A 6,000-nucleotide genomic window follows, 5' to 3' on the forward strand; every position below is an offset into this window, starting at 1 on the left:
AGACCGAGCTATATTCACACTTTTTCAAATATTTTTTGCAGCTTTTATTATTATTTGTTATAACCAATTAAGTTTGCATGTGTATTGTTGCTATTGTGTGTTACTTTGTATTTCTATTGGCACAAATTTGTGATACAAATAGGTATAATATTAGAATCAGGAACTTATGTTTTGATATGTTTTAAAAGTTCTAAGTGGATTATCTTTTTTTTTTTTTTATATCACTAGGTCGGCAAACAAGCGTACGGCTCACCTGTAGTAAGAGATTACCGTAGCTTACAGACAGACGCCTGCAACAGCAGAAGCATCGCAAGCGCGTTGCCGACCCAATCCCCAATCCCCCCAGGAGCTCTGGTCACCTTACTCACCAACAGGAACACAATACTGCTTGAAAACAGTATTATTTAGCTGTGGTCTTCTGTAAGGTCAAGGTACTACCCCAGTCGGGCTGCTCCATATTTTGAGCAGGAAATTCCTGCTGTGCCCTACCTCAGTTTCTCTCTTTCTCACTTTCTCTTGTTATCTTAATAAATGACTATAATTGTTTACTCAAATGTAGGTATTATATTATGTACTACAAAAGAGATCTTATATTATCTTGAGACTAAGTTTACCCGCGAAGTTCTTGCCGAAAACAATACGCTCTTCAAGACAAATGATTACTTGAAGATCTGTATAAACACTAACTGTTAGTTGAGAATACGAATAGAACAAAGGGATTTTAGATTTAGTATTAGTATTCAAAGAGTATTAAGAAAAGTTACGAGGCTCTTTGACGATCGTCATCAAGACACCTTGTCTTCCAATTCTCGGTCATCGTAATTTGATTGAATCTGACTTTTAAAATTCCATTAATTAGGGTTTTGAAACTGAACAAAAAGCAGAAATAGCAGTAATATTTCCTTACAGACTTGCAAAAGTCACATATTAATAAAGTAGGAATTTGTGTCTAAATTAACTTTTTTTAAATAAGTGTTTTGGTAAGGTCCTACACTATCCTACGGTAATCGCTTACTTTCGGGTGAGCTATACGCCTGTTTCCCGACCTATTTATATATACAAAATAATAATTATATGTCAAGGGTAGGATTCAAAAGGCAGTGTTGCTTAAAAACGCCCGCATTATGAGGAGGTTCCTCAGTCTGGAGCCTTAACTACCGGCGGCCTGGGCCTCAACCTGCCACCGGAGGACTACTATATTTAAATATTTTTAAAAATGGCTGTGTCCGCGACTTCATCCACATAGAATTTAATAAAAAAAGTTATTGCTTAGTTCGCAGAGTATTAAAATAAATAAATTTCTAAAATAAAAGTAGCCTAAGTTACTCCTTATTACATCAGCTATCTGATAGTGAAAGTCCTGTCAAAATTAATCCAGCCGTTTCAGAGATTAGTCGGTACAAACAGAGATACAAAAATCGTATCTACCTGTCAACGTCCCATCAAAATCGGCCCAGCCGTTTCAGAGATTAGCCGGAACAAGTATACAGATAGACAAAAATTGTAAAAAAAAAAACGTTATTTTGGTATATGTACCGTGTATACATATTCATTAGTAAAAAGCGGTTATGTTAATAGTACAAACAGACACTCCAATTTTTATTTAGATGTGTAGATGTAATCACAAGGAAATATATTGAATAAAAGAAATAATAATATAGCACATACACAAATTTATAATGCCCAAGTTTTTAGTTTTTTAGGAATATATAAAAACTAGCTGACTCGGCAAACGTTGTCTTGCCGCTAAACGCTATTTAAAAATAGGGGTTGGTGGTAGAAGGTGAAAATTTAGGGTTGTATGTATTTTTCAACGCAAAATCATTATAAAATAAAAAAAATAATTTATCAAAAAATTAAAAAAAAAAATTGGGGTGCACTATCCTTAACATTTAGTGGGATGGAAAATAGATGTTGTTCGATTCTCAGACCTACGCAATATGCATACAAAATTTCATGAGAATCGGTCAAGCCGTTTCGGAGGAGTTTAACTACAAACAGCGCGACACGAGAATTTTGTATATTAGATTGATAGAGATACAATCTCAAGGTGGTTAGCGAATTAAATTCTCAATAGAGAATCGTGTAGACAGTTTTTATAAAACAATATATTGTGAAAATACCTCAGGATCAGCGCAATAAGAGAATTGAGCTAAACCGTCTACTATAAAACGTAATTGTCCACTTGAGCGCGAGTTTGCGACCGCGTTTATGTTGAGGTTGTGTAGGTATTGGAAATACTTTCTAGCGAGTCTCGAGGAACTAAGAAATTTTCCGAGATAAAATCTATACAAGTCCGTCGTATCATTTTATAATTAAACCAAGTTTTAATTTATCTTTGATGTTCATTAAAACATTCGTTTTCGGTGATGGTTTATTAGAAGTCTGGAAATGACATTTTATTTTATTTAATAACTAGCTGTGCCCGCGACTTAGTCCGCGTGGAATTAATTTTTTTTTATTGCATTCGCAGAGTTATAACATATATTATACTTACATTTCTAAAATAAAAGTAACCTAGTTACTCCTTATTACATCAGCTATCTGCCAGTGAAAGTCCCGTCAAAATCGGGTCAGCCGTTTCAAAGATTCACCGGAACAAACAAACAGACAGACAGACAAAAATTGATAAAATGTTATTTTGGTACTGTATACATCTATATGTATTTAGTAATAATTGTGTTTGCTCATAAACGAAAAAAAAAACCGACTTCAATTTCATCGACGAGTAATACAACGTAGATCGACGAAAAAATAGTCAAGTAACTACGCGTTATCAAAGATAACTCAAAAAGTAGTTATCAGATCTTGATAAAATTTATATGTGACCACATGATAAACATCAGATTTCGATTAAATTAAAAATTATCAAAACCGGTACACCCAGTAAAAAGTTATTGCAGATTTTCGAGAGTTTCCCTCGATTTCTCTGGGATCCCATCATCAGATCCTGGTTTCCTTATCACGGTACCAAACTAGGGATATCCGCTTTCCAACAAAAAAGAATTATTAAAATCGGTAGGTACCAAACTAGGGATATCCCCTTTCCAACAAAAAAAGAATTATCAAAATCGGTACATTCAGTAGAAAGTTATGCGGTATAATACAACGTAGGTCGACGAAAAAAGCGTCAAGTAAAAACGCATAATTAGATACAACTCGAAAAGTAGTTGTTAGATCTCAAATAAATTTAAATGTGACCAATTGACACACACCACCTTTCGATTTAAAAAAAAATTGTCGAAGTCGGTCCACCCGGTCAAAAGTTCTGATGTAACACACATAAAAAAAATACAGTCGAATTGAGAACCTCCTCTTTTTTTGGAAGTCGGTTAAAAAGCGGTTATTTTACTATTACAAACAGACATTCCGATTTTATTTATTTGTATAGAAAATATGAGAAGTATTCTATAAAATGAAAGAGACAGTCGCTCTAAATTTTAGAGTCTAAAAGGAATAAAAATGAGTGTGCTTTAGACCACATGGCTGAAGTAAAACTTATAAAACCTTACTGTCTCTCTTTCTATCTTCACTAACTATATATCTCCTTCTCAACTTCCGTCCCCCTCGCCTAATCACATTTTTCGTAACGCTCTCATCACGCATTCACCAGCTTACTTCTCAAGTCAAGCGTGCGTCAAGAAGTTTTACTTCAAAAACTAAAATTACCAATTTAAGACACTGTTATACATTGCGAGAGCATTTTTGGTAACCTTTTGTTCAACAATCTTCTAATACTCATACAATAAGTGTACATATATTGTAGTTAGCAAATAAGTGTAAATATAATAAAAATAATAACTATATATGTACTGTGTGGCTACGGCACCAAAGAATATAGCCACCCCCTCTCTTCCCGTGGGTGTCGTAAGAGGCGACTAAGGGATAACACAGTTCCGCTACCACCTTGGAACTTAAAAAGCCGACCGGTGGCGGGATAACCATCCAACTGCTGGCTTTGAAATACACAGGCCGAAGACGGGCAGCAGCGTCTTCGGTGCGACAAAGGCAGCCCTGCGGTCACCAATCCGCCTGCCCAGCGTGGTGACTATGGGCAAAACACATGAGTTGTGGAGGCCTATGTCCAGCAGTGGACTGTATAGGCTGTACTGATGAATAACTATATAAAAAAAGCAATATGTAGAATAGTCTTGATCAGTGGACTCGCATCGAGTTTTAGAAATTTTAAGACTAGTTATTAAGATTTTTAGGATTCTAAAGTTGCAGTAAAGTACTGATGCATGATAAAAAAAAATGGAATAACAAAAGCACGAGCATAATAAGCCTGTGGATATATCAGCTAAATAAAAAAAAAATACTCATACTATAACCACATTGCTGGTTTTTGAGATACTGGTATTGAAACCAAAAACAGTCTTCTCAGCAGAACTGATAGAGACTCTGAACGTTCTACTTTTGGGACAAGACCTCGTTCCATGTGGGAGGTAGGTCATAGGTTATTTCTATAAGCTAACCTTTATCAAGTGTTTACTTTACAATAACCAAAGTTGAACCAAGGGTGGTAGGTGAGACAGGGTATATGAGACTTACTCTAAATCTCGCGTAATCCGACTGGAGAATTATTGCACCTTTACAAAAGATTATAGCCAAAAAAATAGGTCCTAGGTCAATAAATTAGTTCCCGTAATGATTAAAGTAGGTGGAGTTCTTGAGGATATGACGTATGGAACGCAAGGTAGGCTCGGCGGTATACTTGTGATGCTCCTGGTGTAGCAAGCGTCCTTAAGCTAGAGTAACCACTTGCTTACAAAGAACCGCAACAAAAATAAATGTTTAGAATGACACAAATTTTAGTTTCAAACGAGAATCGAATCCGCAATCATAGCGGGTTTTTCGTCAGTTCTTTTTATCATTTTTCGAAATATAATAGACGAAAAATAGTTTTCACGAATATCTCATATAACTGCTGACGATACTTGTTATTAAATTTATTCTTTGCATACCGAATGTTTGCATAATTTTTTAAAATATTTTTACATATGAATGTCTGCATTCACAACAAAACTATGGTCATATTTTTGAATTAATATAAACTAGCGGTCGTCAAGAGGTCGAAATTCGACCATAATTAAAATTTTAAATTAAAAAAAAAATTAAAATAAAGACTACAGACTTTGACAAGCAATCAACAAAATAGTATAACGTGCATGAATGTGTGTCAAATACATGAGTAATGTGTGTAATGTTTTTTTTATTTATTTAATAAAAATGTTAGCATTCTGCACCCCTTCTCTATATAAACTATAAGTGTACGAAATTCCGCGAAATTTTCGTAAAAAAGTGCTCCAAAGTTTTTGCTTCACGTATTAATATATATAGTACAGTAGTATATATAATTACAAAATAAAATACCTATAACTTGTTTATAAATTAATTTAAAAAGGGTTTCGTGTAATTAACCATTATTATACTTTTGCCTAATGTTTGTCTCAGTCTAGACCTAGACCCCAGGTGACTAAATAGTTACTACGTAACCCAGACTAAGCTATTATATATTAATTCAGAGGATTAAACAGTTCAAACAACAGCAAAAACTAATTTGTTTCGAAATCTGCTTTAATTTAACCTATTTTACATAAAGAAGTCTTTGTAAAGGAAAATAAACAATGAGTTTTATTTAAATTCCCGTCGTGCAAACTTTATCAGTCCTGTGTAAAGGGTTAACTGACGTAATAAAATTGTCAGCCGGTCTCACGTAGTTAATTCCGTTGCCAGTGACACCGCTGGCACGGTTTCATTTAAAACGAGATGCAATGAGATCTTATGAATAAATCAAGTTGGTATACGAGATCGATATAATTGATTTACGGTTTTTTTTCGTATTTTATTATGTAATTGAGTTTAGTGTACTGCATCTATATTCCTTCCTTTTCCTTTTGGAGGTATATTGCTCTGCATACGCTCATAGTTTGAATAGCTAAGCTTTTTTAAGTAAAACTTCTTAAAACATTTTTAATATCGTATCAAAAGTACCGACCG

This window comes from Melitaea cinxia, chromosome 12 (assembly GCF_905220565.1).
Source record: "Melitaea cinxia chromosome 12, ilMelCinx1.1, whole genome shotgun sequence".
NCBI lineage: Eukaryota > Metazoa > Arthropoda > Insecta > Lepidoptera > Nymphalidae > Melitaea > Melitaea cinxia.